The sequence below is a fragment of the Lactuca virosa genome, chromosome 5 (genome assembly GCF_052849685.1).
Source record: "Lactuca virosa cultivar CGN04683 chromosome 5, Lactuca_virosa_CGN04683_v6, whole genome shotgun sequence".
Classification (NCBI taxonomy): domain Eukaryota; kingdom Viridiplantae; phylum Streptophyta; class Magnoliopsida; order Asterales; family Asteraceae; genus Lactuca; species Lactuca virosa.
The window spans coordinates 217,163,445-217,180,379 of NC_136430.1; positions in this window are offsets into that span (position 1 = coordinate 217,163,445).

A 16,935-nucleotide genomic window follows, 5' to 3' on the forward strand; every position below is an offset into this window, starting at 1 on the left:
AGACTTAGAATCTGTGACTTTTGCTTTACTTCCTGTTCCTTGTTTGGTTGTGGACTTAGAGTTAGGGTCACTTATTCGAAGGTCTATCCTGCCTTGGTTACATATAACTGGTATGCACTACGCAAATGTTGAAGTAACTAGTAAGGGCCATCTTAGAATTATCTTAGATTAGTACGTCTATTATTATAAGATTCTTATACCCCCCCCCCCCCCCCCTTTTTCTCGCGTAGATAGCATGGCTGGCTTCCATCTCCGCGGCGTTCCGTATTTTCCCAACCAAGGCAATGGTGGGTGGCTCGATGATGAGCCAGAAGAGGATCATCCAATCCCTTTGGATGATCACCTCGCAGAAGGTTTTTCGGATGGTTCTGACTCCGAACCAGAAGTCAACAACCTGCCCCAAGAGGCTCCAGTCCCAAACCTCAACCCCTGACCGGCATTTCAAGGCCCCACACCCTTTTGGGCGACAAACTTGAACCGTTGGAGCGATGAACAGGGTCAACCATTACCCTTCAATGGAGACCGAAGCTTTTACAATATAAGCGAGGGAGGCTCAGCTGACCGAGTCCTGCCCATTATGGTCCGCAGGATTGCTCAGAATGTAGAGCAAGGTCGAGCAGCCATCGACCGAGTCATGAAAGTTGATGCCAACTCTGGCATTAACACGGTCCGCATTCGCCAACTCGAAGAGGCTATGGAAAGGACTAGGAGAACCAACGAGGCCTTACAGCAACAACTGGCTGCATCCCGAGCCGAAGTCATGGAACTCCGAGTGCGTCAGAGGGCGCATGAGCGACATCTTCAGGAAGTTGTTCGTGAACTGGCAGATCTGAGGGTTCGCCCGAGGGATACCCGTCGCCGGTAAAAGATGTCGACTCGTCTTTTCTTTTGGGTTAAGGAATAGCCTTTCTTTTCTGTGCCTATGTAGCACTTGTCTGTAAAATATTCCTACCTTTCAAAGTACTTTAACGGGATTTCTAAGCTGTCAACATTTTCCCTTATGGTTTGATGTAAGACCTACTATTAGGTCATTTTTCTCGAACTCATTTTACATCATTAATAACAGTAATATTGGCAGTTATCTAATCTATTGGAAAGTCTTTACGCTTATGTCTTCCTACACTATTGTTATGTACCTATCTGATGGTTCGACTATGGTGATTTAGTCCATGAATCACTCTCATTATACTTACAATTGATTCTTACTACTGTCATCATCCCTATCAACTTTTAGTAAAAGATGCCGCCTCGCAAGCGTCCGACCAGAGGCACTCCTGTAAATCAAACTCCACCACCACCACCCCCACCGCAGTTCGATGCGGTGATGTTTCAGGCAGCTGTGACCGCAACCATGGCTCAAGTAAATTCTGGTGGTGCTAGTGGAGCTGGAACGGGCACTAACTCTAGCGATGGTGAAATCCAACCACGTACATGGGAGTGTACCTATAAAGACTTCATCAGCTGCAAACCAGCGTACTTCAACGGAACCGGAGGGATCATCGCGCTGTCCCAATGGATCGAAAGAACAGAAGCAATCTTTGAGATGTGCTCTTGTCCTGAAGGAAGCAAGATAAAATTTGCTGCCTGCACCTTCACTGAAAGGGCCCTGACATGGTGGAATGGCCATGTCAAATCACTCTCACTGGTAGCAGCTAACACTATGGGCTGGGAGACCCTGAAGGATCTAATGGCAAAGGAGTACTGCCCGAAGGGCGAACTTCAGAAGCTCGAAGAGGAACTGTGGAACCTTAAGATGAAGGGTTCCGACATAGTGGCTTACACGGCCAGATTCAGCGACCTCGTGACTCTATTTCCCAACATGGTCCCCACCAAAAGCAAGAAAATCGAGAGATACATCTGGGGTTTGGTGCCCCCGTACCGAGGGAACGTTCTAGCATCGAACCCTGCGACCTTTGATAGTGCCAAGGAATTGGCCCAAAGGCTTATCGATCACGAGGTTCCTTCTCCTCCAACAACAATTACAACGGCTGCCTCGGCGCCAACCAAAGCAGCCGACAATAAGAGAAAGCGTTGGGACCGAAAGAAGGGCAAATCAGCTCAACCCTCTTCTAAGAACCAACAGACTGTGGCTGTCCATGCTGCCACAACTCCTGTTGCCCCTGTACCAGCAAAGCCATATGCAGGAACCCTACCCAAGTGCACCAAGTGCAATTTCCATCATAACGGTCCCTTCCGGGAAATGCACTGCACCAATTGCGACCGGAAGGGCCACACCATCCGGTTTTGCAGAGCACCACCCAAACCTAACACCCAGGTCCCTGGTGCAGGAGTAAGTCAGGCCTGCTACGGGTGTGGCGAGACAGGGCACTTCAAAAGAAACTGTCCGAAAGCTGGGAATGCGGGAGGAGCAGGAAGACTACTTGCTATTGGCCACAATGAAGTCGTGGCAGACCCCACAATAGTCACGGGTACGTTCCTCCTCGATAACTCTTATGCATGTGTCTTATTTGATTGTGGGGCAGAGAGGAGCTTCGTGAACCAAAAATTTAAACACTTACTTAATCAAGCACCGCAAGCACTAAAAGAAACCTTCGTCGTAGAAATGGCTAACGGCAAGACAGAGAGTTCTAACGAGATTTACATAGGTTGTACCCTCACGCTAGACAATCATTCATTCCCAATCGACCTCATACCCGTGGGAATCAAGAGTTTCGACGTAATTGTGGGCATAGATTGGTTGAGTCTTCATCATACCGATATTCTGTGTTTCGACAAAGCAATCCGTCTAAACCTACCAAATAACGAAACCTTGTTGATCTACGAAGACAAACCCAGTACGAGCCTTCGTATCATCTCAAGTATTCAAGCCCAGAAGTACTTGCGTAAGGAATATCGTGCATTCCTGGCGCACGTTGTCGATACGAGCTAGAAAACAAAAGACCTAAAAGACCTCCCCGTAGTATGCGACTTCCCCGACGTTTTTCCAGAAGAACTATCGGGTTTACCTCCCCAACGTCAAGTCGAATTCAGGATTGACTTAGTTCCAGGGGCTACCCCCGTAGCCAAATCGCCGTATCGTCTAGCACCTGCAGAAATGCAAGAACTGTCCGGTCAACTTAACGAACTGCTCAGCAAGGGCTTTATAAGACCAAGCTTCTCACCCTGGGGAGCACCGGTCTTATTCGTTAAGAAGAAAGACAGATCGTTTCGTATGTGCATTGATTACAGGGAACTCAACAAGCTTACGGTCAAAAATCGTTACCCTCTTCCTCGCATAGACGATTTATTCGACCAGCTGCAAGGGGCGAGCTACTTTTCCAAGATTGATCTGAGATCCGGGTATCACCAGTTACGAGTGCTTGAGGAGGATGTTCCGAAGACAGCCTTCCAAACGCGTTACAGACACTACGATTCGTAGTGATGCCATTCGCATTGACTAATGCGTCCGTAGTATTCATGGACTTAATGAATAGGGTATGCCGTCCTTACTTGGATCAGTTCGTCATTGTTTTCATCGATGACATACTTATCTACTCTCGAAGTAAGGAGGAACATAGCGATCATCTATGACAAGTCCTAGGAACCTTACGATCGGAGAAGCTCTATGCGAAGTTCTCTAAATGCGAATTTTGGATCCGCAGAGTCGAATTCTTAGGTCACGTGGTTAGCGAAGAAGGAATCCATGTGGACCCCTCCAAAATTAAAGCCATCGAGAACTGGTCAGCACCGAAGACGCCTACAGAAATTCGTCAATTTCTAGGCCTCGCTGGCTACTATCGCAGATTCATACAGAACTTCTCGTGAATTGCAAAACCTCTTACGACACCGACCCAGAAAGGTGTGGCCTTTGACTGGAAAGAAAAACAAGAGAAGGCATTTCAAACGCTGAAGCGAGCCTTATGCACCGCACCGATACTATCCCTCCCCGAAGGGATATAAGACTTCGTAGTATATTGCGATGCCTCCAACCAGGGGCTCGGCTATGTTCTGATGCAACGAGGTAAGGTCATCGCCTATGCCTCAAGGCAGCTGAAGACACACGAGGTCAACTACACCACGCACGATCTCAAATTAGGAGCAGTTGTGATTGCCCTGAAGATCTGGAGACACTACCTGTATGGTACGAAAAACAGTATCTTTACAGACCACAAAAGCCTACAACACATATTCAACCAGAACGAGCTCAATATGAGACAACGACGGTGGATCGAACTACTCAATGACTACGAATGCGAAACTCGTTATCATCCGGGTAAAGCCAACGTAGTAGCAGCCGCCCTAAGTCGGAAATAATATTATGGTCGAAGAGCCAAGTCATTAACTATGACTATCCATTCGCATCTGTCCACACAAATTAAGGAGGCTCAACTCCAAGCCTTAAGACCTGAAAATGTGGCGGGTGAATCTCTGCGAGGAATGGATAAGAACTTGGAAGTCAAGGGTGGCGGAGCTTTATATCTCATGGACCGGATCTGGACACCGAAACACTGTGGCTTCAGAGACTTGGTCATGAAGGAAGCGCACAACACTCGATATTCCATCCACCCGGGTTCAGATAAGATGTATCTGGATCTTAAAAAGTTATACTGGTGGCCTAACATGAAAGTAGAGATTGCTACCTTCGTGAGTAAATGCCTTACTTGCGCCAAGGTGAAGGTCGAATACTAGAAACCCTCAGGTCTACTACAGCAACCAGAGATACCAGAGTGGAAGTGGGAGCGGAGCACAATGGACTTCATAATCAAGCTACCCAAGACAACGGGTGGACTTGATACCATTTGGGTCATCGTCGACAGATTGACCAAGTCCGCGCACTTCCTACCCAACAAAGAGACCGACAAGATGCAGAAGCTCACAAGAACATACATTCGGGAGATAGTACGACTGCATGGTGTCCCTACATCCATTATCTCCGATAGAGATAGTAGATTCACTTTGAGGTTCTGGCGGTCGCTACAAAGCTCCTTAGGAAGGAGGCTGGACATGAGTACAGCCTACCATCCACAGACCGATGGAAAAAGTGAGAGAACTATCAAACCTTGGAGGACATGTTGCGAGCCTGTGTGATCAACTTTGTGAAGGCATGGGATACTCATTTACCCCTTGTCGAGTTTTCCTACAACAACAAGTATCACACGAGCATAAAGGCTACTCCATTTGAAGCCCTCTATGGCTGGAAGTGCAGATCCCCTCTGTGCTGGGTTGAGGTGGGTGACACTCAGTTAGCTAAAGGACAAGTTCCTGACAGCACTCTCACGGGTCCGGAGATCATTCGGCAAACGACAGAGAAGATCGTTCAGATTCGTGAATGACTGAAAGCCTCTAGAGACCGAAAGAAAAGCTACGCAGACAAATGAAGGAAACCTTTGGAACTCCAGGTGGGAGACCGAGTCCTGTTGAAAGTCTCACCCTGGAAGGGCTTGATACGGTTCGGAAAGCGTGGAAAGCTAAGTCCAAGATACATAGGGCCTTTCGAGATTCTCGCTAGAATCGGCCCTGTAGCTTACACACTCAACCTACCCCACGAACTTAGTAACGTACATCCTATTTTCCATGTCTCGAACTTGAAAAAGTGCCTATCCGACGAGACTCTTGTAATCCGACTCGACGAGATCGAGATCAACGAGAGCCTCAATTTCGTGGAAGAACCTGTAGAGATCATGGACCGAGAGGTCAAGCAAACGAAGCAAAGCCGTATCCCAATAGTGAAGGTTCGCTGGAACGCCAAGCGAGGACCGGAATTCACTTGGGAGCGCGAGGATCAAGAGAGATTGAAATACCCTCATATTTTCGCTTAGTTATTTGTAATAACTTAGTTGCTTAAACTCTAATTTCGGGACGAAATTCCCTCTAACGGGGGGATGATGTGACAACCCGAAAAATTCAATCTTGTACAAACCATTCAATCCAATCAAAGTTAGACTTGTTCCTGCTAACTTCTAGCACTATTTTGAGTCTATTTGAGCATTCCGAGCCTAGTATATCCAAGGAATAAGTGAATGGAAGTGCCAAATGAAGTTGTAACCCATCAAACATGCCATAAACCCTCAAAAGAGGAGTTTACGGCTAAGGGTCATGGGTTTACGGCCGTAAACACATGGTGGCCGTAAACTCCATGATATATATATGGCCCTTAGTCATTTTTCAGCCACTTTTCACTTTTCCAAGCCTTGAACTCGAATTCTCTCCCAAGGATCCTGAGACTTTTGCTCCCAATCTTCAAAAATGTAAGTAAATCCTTCCATATATGAGTTAATACATCTCTTCTCCTTGATTCACTCTTGATTTCATCCATGAAATCTCTTCTTTTGGGTAGATCTTCAAGTGTTCTTCATTTCACCAAGAACACCAAGAACACACACTAGTGTTTTTGGACTCTAACCACCCTTTCAAGCTTCCACTACGTAAGTACACTATCCTTAGCTTGTTGCATACTAGAATCACTTGTTAAACATCTAGAAATCGTGACCAGAAGGGTGTTTACGGCCAAGGCAATCTCCCTTGGCCGTAAACTCTATTGAAGTGGTGCAAAGTTGCCACAACACACTCCTAAGCCTAGAAACAAAGCCAAGAACACTTCCAAGATGATTATAGGACCTTAAACACACGAAATGGTACAAGACACCATGAGTTTACGGCTGTAAACACCATGAGCCGTAAACCCATGGGCATTAAACACCATGGGTCGTAAACCCATGGGCCGTAAACTCATGGGGGTTTACACTTGGGCCATAAACTCCAATGTGAGGCCCTACAACCCTTACATGCAACCCCTTTGTACTTCTAGCACTTGAATCAAATTGTTTTCCTTGTCCTAAGGTGTCTTTACTTGTTTAATTAGTTGTTTAATCACTAATTAGATACATATATGTGTCATTATATGTTAAATAGGATCCGTGTGTGCTCAAGTCCTCACTTGACACTTAGCATCCTACCCAGCACTTCCATCCAAACCACTCACTACAGGTGAGTTCATACCCCTTAATCAACCTTTGAAATGATTTTAAATGCTTTTATGGGGGGGGGGGAATACAAGTTGAAACATTCTAGTTATTATATTAATCACATGTGATTAATAACTAGAACAAACAGAAAGATTTTCTATTACTTTCAAATTGTTATCAAACTTATGGATTTCAAACACTTCAAAACATTTTAAACTCTTTTATATGCTAAATCCTTTATAAAACTCTTTTTAACTTATATTATTGTCAAACTCATGTCTATACAGATATATTTATATAAGTAAGATTTGAAGGGCTTAGGACTGATAGCTCACTTTATTTCCTGTTCCTTGTTTGGTTGTGGACTTAGAGTATCTTGTTATTTGTCCGAATGTCGTTGAAATCTTAGTTATATATCATGTATATGTGTTTAGATATAAAGGATTTTATTTCAGTTCAGTACCTTTGGGTAGCAAAGGCATACAAACAACATTACTAGTAAACTAGAATAGGTATAGTTTAAGAGATTACTACTCACTATTACTAGTACAACGAAGCATACAAGAGTCAGTACATTTACAAGTCATCACAAACATACTATACACTATATAAGAGAGCATACTATACACCAGTACAGAGAGAACATTACTACACTATGATATACTATACAAACATACGAATACGATAACTAGAATGTGACATACTATTTTCGGATACAACAAGACCGTGTTGTATCATTTTTTTAACCAGAGTCTCCTGGAGGGAGAGCGAGCATTGTGTGTATAGATCTATACGGGACAGACACTTCCACACCCCGACTGCTAGCTACAGTCCTAGCCGATAAGGCCAAGGGGTGACAAAATGTCACCTGACTACATATGACACCGGAGGGTCATCATTTATTCAGTCGTCGATTAGCATGGTTACATACGAGTTCACATTCAAACCTTTAATTAACCGACTAGGGATTAAAGGCAAAAAGACTCCCCGAGGTGTATTGTACGTTTAATACTACCTAGAGTCTGTATTTTATTACTTTATAGCCAGTAGTGTTACTGCTGAGGTAAAACATTATTTTCCCTATTACATTTACTTTGTGATCTTCTCACATATTCATAAATGTTTAAACTATATTTCGTTAATGATAGACATACTTGGGAAAATACACACTTTACGCGGAACAAACATACAGAACATTGGTGCCTTGGTAGAAGGCCACTTTTAGTAGAAAATATAGGATTTTCTAGGAGATACTATTACTCACTACAAACATTTACATTGAGAACTTACAAACATTTTCTTCAAACTTACAAGCATTTTCATACAAACAATGACACTAAATACTTATGAACTCACTAGCTTTAATGCTGATAAACTCTTTCAAAATAACTTGTATTCTCAGGTCATCAGTAGACAGGTACCGATGAAGCTTTTGAGAAGATGGAGCACATTCAAGACTCATCTGTTATTTTGATTCATATTTTTGGTGTCTTATAAACTATACAGAACACGCTTGTATTAAAATTATTCTAATAATGCAATGGATGTTGTTGCTTGTTTACTATTATGCATTGTTATGATTACATGACGTCCTCCGCCCCAGAACGTTTCCGCCATTCCGGTTTTGGGGTGTGACAACGTTCAAATTTGATTGTGCAAATCTCTAGGATGGTTCATCCACGACTGCTTCCATGGCCACCGGTTATGATACCTTTCTATTTGTTTGCTTCTATATCAGGATCCTGAATTTACAAGGATCCTTCATGGTTTGCAGGATCCAACACTACTCGTTCTAGTGCTTGCTTTGCTTTGGTCGATCTAGAGGATGACATGTCCAACGGTTTGCTCGACGTGAAGTAGGAAAAGATCCCACCTTTTGCTCCCGCCAAGAAGACCCAGCTTGACCTTCGTGTGAAACCTTCCTCATCTCGTAAGAGAAAATCTTCCGACATCTGGGATCTTCAGAGTCTAGGTACAGACGAAGCATTGAGGAAGCTGATTTCTTTCTCCCAGTCTGTAAGTGTTTTTGTGTTCCCCTAGATTCAAATTCGATTTTCTACTTTTTGATGCTTTTTACAGGTGGCTGATCATGTTTCTCGCTGTAATGAGGATTCCAAGGAAAAATGGCTCAAATAGAGCATGCCTTGAGAGAGAAATAGGAAATCAACAAGGAGCTTTTGCAGAGGGTGGAGATGTTGTTCAAGGAAAAAGATGACAAGTAGGAGGATCATGCGATTGAGATGAATTAGCTCATAGCCGAGGCGAAAGCTAGTACTACAGTGGCTGTTTGGGAGAAAAAGATCAAGCTCACAGAGGATCTGGAGAATGCAGGATACTGGGACGTGGCTGGATGGCATGAGGCCCTGACCAAGTTGACTGGAAAGCCGGTGAAAGCTAGTCAGGATCTTGTATTGCAGCTGAAGTAAGGAGAAGGGAAGGACAAATCGGAGGCAGTTTCAGGTGGTGACGATCAATCCATAGTGTAATATTGATTTGTTTTCTTTAAGAACAATTTGAAAGAATCTAGGTTTGTAAGACAATTTAATATTTTTTTCTTTTGTGGCGTTGATGGACAACCCCTTTAATGTTGTGGTTGTTCTATAATTCTTTTCATGCTTGATTGAATTGAGTGGTTGTAGCATTAGAATTTTCGAGGATCCTAATAACTAGGATCCTGAAGAGTTCAAGATCTGCAAAAACTCTCATGATTTGGATAACCTTAAAATAGTTAATAACCCATTTAGGATCTCAAAATAGTTGAGCTCCATTTAGGATAATAATTCTTCAATCATCATATGATAAATAATGATAGATAAAACCTGATTACCCTCCGGCTTTGTGATCTTTAGGATTCACTTTCACTTGACTTAGGAGAAGTGTAAAGTTACGATTCTATTAGTTCCATAGGATCCTGAAGTTCGTATGTGGGAGGATCCTTGCTTTAAGAGTTCATCAAGGAGGATCCTTGACTATTTTCGACTTAGTAAACTGTATGGAGGATCCCACTTTAGGAATCAATTTAAAATGGCTCCAACCTGGAAAATAACTAAGGTAATTTTTGCAAAATGATAGTGCTACAAGTCTTGCATATTTTCTAGGGAACTTCCCAATTTCAAACAACAAGTTAGTTTTATAATCATTGGAAAACATCAGGCGGAAATCCCAGTCTGAGATTACACGTTAGTGCTATAAATTTAGTAATTTACTGGGGAAAATCGCGATTGTGTGATAATGTTATAAAGCATAGTTATTTCTGGGAAAGATCCTAATCTTGAGATAAAATGAAAATGTTATGAACCTTGTGTATTTTCTGAGGGAAGATCCCAACTTGAGATAACATGAAAATGTTATGAAACTTAGGAATTTTTTGGGGAAGATCCCAATTTGAGATAACATGTCCATGTTATAAACCTTAGATTTTAACTTTAGGATCTTAACTTATGTTCAGAAATAAGAGGGTTCCCAAGTCACTACATGTGACAGCCCGAAATTTCTATCTTGTACAGTCATTCAATTCAATCACAGTCAGACTCATTTCTGCTATCTTTTAGCATTGTTTAGGGTCTGTTTGAGGGTTCTAAGCCTAGTGCATTCAAGGTTTGGGTTTAGGGATGAGTTAACTTAGGTTCTTCATGTTACATTTGGGCCAAACACTCCTTCAAGAGGAGTGTATGGCAGTACACAAGAGTGTATGGCCATACACTCAAGGTGGTCGTGAACCCATGCCTATATATAAGTCATTCCTTCATTTTTCACACTTCCAAGTCAAGAAAGTCAATTCTCTCTCAACTATCATCAAGTTTTTCACCTTGATATTCAAAGATGTAAGTATTCCTTCCATTGATTAGTTGATACATGGCTTTATCTAGTGAAGATCCATGTTTTCATCCATGAAATTATCTCTTTTGGATAGATCTTCAAGTCTTCTTCACTTTCACCAAGAACACGAAGAACACCTACTTGTTCTTGGGCCGTAAACTCCTTAGAAACCCTCAAAAGTGTGAGTATCTCTTCTATCTTCTAGTTAAGCTTGAGAAACACTTGATTTCTAGCCTTGAATCGTCACCTAATGTATGAACATCAAGGGTGTACGACCGTACACCCTTCATATGGCCGTAAACCCTTCTCTAATGCATGTTTTGGCCTCAAACTCACCTCATGTCCCAACCTAGGATCATGAACACTTAATGGATGCTAGATATGGCCATAAACACCCTTTTTGGCATGCTTCTTCCATTAGTGTACGGCCGTACACTCCATTACCGTACACCCACTGGCTGTACACTCCATGACCGTACACATCTTGGCCGTACACACCATAGTGTGGCCGTAAACCCCTTTGATGCAATCATATGTAATTGTAACACTTCAATCTTAGTATTTCCTAGTCCCTAAAGTGGTTTCCTATCATAATTAGTTGTTATATACACTAATTATATCCATATATGTGTCATTATATGCTTAATAGGATCCGTTTGTGCTTGAGACTTCACTTGACACTTAGCATCCTACATCAATCTTACATTTGAATCACTCACTACAGGTGAGTTCATACTGTGACAACCCGAAACTTTTTCCGTTATCCTTACCCAATTTCCGTTAATAAAATTTGGGTTTTTATTTATTTTCCGTTCACGTTAGTATTATTTTTGGTCTAGAGGAATATTCTAAGCTTAGTTCGATTGTGTTTCGTATTCAAAAACGTGGTTTTCTAAGTTAAAGCATAGCATCCGGGCCAATCGACCCTTCGAGAGGAGCTTGCGGCTACAAACATAGCTTACGGTCGTAAACTCTGTTTACGACCGTAAACCCTATTTACGGCCGTAAACCCTCCACCCCACCCCTTGGCCGTAAACTCACCCCTATATAAGGGATGAGTGGCCTTCATTTATCACTTTACACACTCCAGAAGATTTCTCTCTCTACTCTCTCTCTCTCTCTCTCTCTCTCTCTCTCTACAAACTTCGAATTTGCCCAAGGATCCTCAAGAATGTAAGTGATTCTTCACCTTGATTGTGTTTCTATCTCACTTATAGTGGCAAATCTATGTTCCTAGCTCATAAATCTCATATTTTTCTAGATTTTCTCTCTCACCATGAACACCAAGAACACACACTAGTTCTTGGTAGCTAAAAACCTCATTCCAAGCTTCTACTACGTAAGTACACCACCCCTAGCTTATTGGATACAAGAATCACTTGTTAAACACCTAGAAATCGTGACCAGAAGGGTGTTTACGGTCAAGGCAATCTCCCTTGACCGTAAACTCTATCTATAGGGTGCAAAGTTGCCACAACACCCTCCTAAGCCTAGGAACGAGGCTTAGAACACTTCTAGAAGGCTAGAAAGGACCTTGAAACACCGAAAAATCGCATCTTTTCGTCAAGTGTTTATGACCGTAAACCCATGGACCGTAAACCCATGGACTGTAAACACCTGGACCGTAAACACCTAGACCGTAAACTCCTGATTACGGCCGCAACCTCCCCTCTTCAAACACATGTAATTCTAACACTTAGTTTTAAGTGTTTCCTAGTCCCTAAGGTGGTTTCCTTCCATAACAAATAGTTTTATGCCCTTACCTAATGTATATATGTACTTTTATATGCTAAATAGGATCCGTTTGTGTCCGAAGCTTTATTTGACACTCAGCAATTCCTAGCAACTTACACTCGAATCCCACGTCAAAACGGTGAGTTCATACCCCTACGCTTTTTCGAGTATTCATGTTTTCAGGGGGGAAATACAAGCAAAAGTACAAGGAAACTTGTGCTCAAGTATATTATTTTGTTTAAAATAATTATATGTTCAAGTACGCTTTTAACACAGAAAACCGTTTTACCAAACGATTAAGAAATAAACTCGTAGAAACAGTTTTCAAAACTAAAGCAAGGAACTTGTAAATCTTGTCATAAAATGTAATATTCTATAAAGGATTTATACAAAACCTAAATAGGATTTTCGGTAATATTACTTGTAAATTTGTTATTTTAAGTTGGAGACACGTCCTTGGTAACACTCCACCAGATTCGAGAGTGTAGGACTAACGCTTGTAACCAGAATCTCTTGCAGGGAGAGCGTGACTTATGTGTATAGATCTATACGGGACTGACTATCCCGCACCTAAACTGCTAGCTACAGTTAGGCAGCCATGCCTGGGGTGACAAAGTCATAAAAAGATACTGGCCCCGTTACGTGCCATATCCAGTTTAATGTATGGTTATAAAACTCGCAACCTAGATAACAGAGATTTACTTTTGTAATAATGAAACAAGTGAACTAACCTCAAAGTAAAGACCGATTTGATTAATAGAGGGCATTAGTAATACCCTTAGGATCTAGTTCACTATTTATTTATTAGTCTTATTTATGTAATAAGACTAATACATCTCACTGAGAGTAAGCAGGGTTTTTCAAGGAAACTACATCTAACGATACAAGTATGGTAGGTACTTGTAGACCTCATTCCAGATCAGACAACCAACTATCAACTTTTAAGGAAAATATAGGATTTTCCTGGGATAACTCAACCTTACTTAAATAGGCTGTTAAATACATAACGAATGGAAAATCAAACCTCTTTCATAAGAAAATATAGGATTTTCTTGGGAAACACTTTTCAAAGGATCAAAGAAACATTTCCTTCACCAGAACTAAACGCTTATGAACTCACCAGCTTTATGCTGATATTTTTAAAACCGCTTGTATTCTCAGGGCATCAATAGATAGGTACTCTTGCCAACTTTTTGAGAAGGCGGAGCATTTTGGAGTCACGTCTTTTACTTTTGTTATATACTGTTATGTATAAACCATGTTTTCAAACAATGTAAATATTCTTATTATAATGTAATGGTTGTGTTTACTTCGCTTACTATGATACAACTGTTGTGATACTATACATGACGTCCTCCGCCCCGGAACGTTTCCGCCATCGGTTTCGGGGTGTGACAGATTGGTATCAGAGCTATTGTTTATAGTGAACTAAGTATAACGAACCTTACATGGTATACAACTATAAACACTAAGGGGCCGAAGTGCTCTGAACTAAAAGTATACTTTTAAAAATATAAGTATTTTTACAAAAAGTATACAAGTATACCTACATACCAGAAACAGCATCATGATTAGAACAAAACAAAAGTATTTTGGATGTTGAACACTGCGGTTAAACCTGGACAGTTATGTAATCATGTCTAGGGTCAATATAGCCTGATCAACTATATTTATTCGAGACATGACCAACATGTGCTTGGGAGTGACTTTGGTGTTGCAACAGGCCCAAAACTTACCCAGTATCCATTCAACAAGATATCAAAAGAACAAAACATGCAACTTAAAATACTGTAGGAATATTTTAGCCAGAGCCGAATACATTGTAGAGATTCATTTCTAGTGTTGCTACCTATTCGTTTCTTAGCGATAATTTACTTGCATTAGTAACCTTTCTTTGCTTATCGCTTGGTAGAACACTTTATTATCAGGACGAGATATATTTTGTTTCATATATCTTGAGGACTTACCATCCTCTTCTTCCTGGTTGTTTTTAGAACAAGATGCCTCCCCGAAAAAGACCCATCAGAAGAAATGACAACACTCCACCACCACCACCGCCCCCTCAGTTCGATCCCGTTATGTTCGAGGCAGCTGTTACTGCTGCTGTGTCTGCCGCGATGTCACAGATGAATCCTGGCGGATCTGGTGGACAGGGAGGTAGTACTCATTCCCAAAATCATGAGGGTGGTCAGGGACACCAGAAGGACTGCTCTTACAAGGACTTCATGAACGCGAAACCCACATCTTTCGACGGCAAAGGAGGTGTTATTGCCCTGAATCAATGGTTCGAAAAGATCGAGTTCATTTTCGAAATCTGTTCCTGTTCTGAAGCCGACAAAGTAAAATTCGCCGCTTGCACTTTCGCCAACAGGGCACTGACCTGGTGGAATGGTCGGGTCAAATCCCTAACCCTGCCAGTGGCAAATGCTATGGGTTGGGAAAGTTTAAAGGAACTCATGCTAGCTGAGTACTGCCCACGGGGCGAGATGCAGAAACTAGAGCATGGACTCTCGAACCTAAGGATGAAGGAATCTGACATTGCTGCCTACACTTCTAGGTTTGAAGACCTAGCACTTCTTTGTCCGGGAATGGTCACCCCGGAAAGCAAGAAAATAGAGAGATACATTTGGGGACCGACACAACCCACCAAAGGAAATGTCTTGGCTGCTAGGCCAATCACCTTTGACAGTGCTAAGTGTCTGGCGCAGACTCTCATAGATTATGGAGTTGATCTTGATAAAGTGGCAACTGCTCCTGAGCCAGCAAAAGGGAGTGGTGAGAAAAGAAAGTTCTAGAAGTAGCGGAAGGGCCAGTCTTCACAGGAGCCCTCAAAGAAACAGCAAACGGTGACAGTCCACGCTGCTACTACTCCTGCCACTCAAGCACCTACCAGTAAATATGTTGGTACCCTTCTTCGGTGCGACAAGTGTAACTATCATCATAATCACGGCCCATACCGACAAATGTCATGCACCAGCTGTGGCAGAAAGGGGCACACAGCTCGAGTTTGCAAGACACCAGTCCAACCAACCAATCAGGCATCTGGAGCCGGCGTCGGTCAAGCCTGTTATGGTTGTGGAGAAGTCGGGCACTATAAGAGAAACTGCCCCAAGGCAACAACAGCAGGTGGCACGGGGAGAGTGCTAACGATGGGTCAAGAAGAGGCAGTTGCAGATCCCACAGTTGTTTCGGGTAAATTCCTCCTCGACAACTCTTATGCATGCATTCTTTTCGATTCTGGTGCAGAGAGGAGTTTTGTAAGTCATGCATTCAAACATCTTCTCAAACATAAACCTCAACCACTAACTGAAACATTTACCGTCGAGATAGCTAACGGTGAGAAAGAGAGAACTAATGATATATCCGTAGGCTGTACCCTTACCTTAAACGATCATTCTTTTCCTATCGACCTTATGCCAGTTTCCATAAAAAGCTTTGATGTCATCATCGACATGGATTGGTTGAGCCCCAATCATGTTGATATTCTTTGCTACGAAAAAGCTATTCGTCTCAATCTTTCCTTGGATGAAACTCTTGTAATCTACGACACTAAACTCAGTTCAAGCCTTCGCATCATTTCGTGCATCAAAGCCCAGAAACTCCTGCGGAAGGAGTGTTATCCATTCCTAGCCCACGTCATTAACGAGATACAGGAAATTAAGGACCTCGAGAGCATCCCCGAAGTCTGCAACTTTCACGATGTTTTTCCTGAAGATCTTCCGAGAATCCCTCCCGAACTCCAAGTCGAGTTTCGCATCGACTTAGTCCCCGGAGCTACCCCCGTAGCTAAATCCCCATACCGATTAGCACCGGCAGAAATGCAGGAGTTATCCAGTCAGCTCAATGAGCTGCTCGCCAAAGGGTTCATCAGACCGAGTTCCTCACCCTGGGGAGCCCCGATTTTGTTTGTGAAAAAGAAAGATGGATCCTTTCGGATGTGCATCGATTATCGAGAGCTGAACAAACTCACAGTCAAAAACCGTTACCCTCTTCCTCGAATCGACGACCTCTTCGATCAACTTCAAGGAGCCAGCTACTTTTCCAAAATAGACCTAAGATCAGGGTACCATCAGTTGCGAGTCCATGAGATTGATGTTCCTAAAACAGCATTTCGGACTCAGTATGGTCACTACGAATTTGTAGTAATGACCTTTGGTCTAACCAACGCACCGACAGTATTCATGGACCTGATGAATCGGGTGTGCCGTTCTTTCCTGGACAAGTTCGTAATCGTGTTCATCGACGATGTACTTATCTATTCCAGAAATGAGGAAGATCATCGACATCACTTGAGATCGGTGCTGGAAACCCTAAGGACGAAGAAACTGTATGCGAAATTCTCCAAGTGCGAATTCTGGATTCGCAAGGTAACCTTCCTAGGTCACGTGGTAAGCAAGGAAGCCATACACGTGGACCCCTCCAAAATCAAAGCGATAGAGAACTGGTCAGCACCAAAGACGCCCACAGAAATCCATCA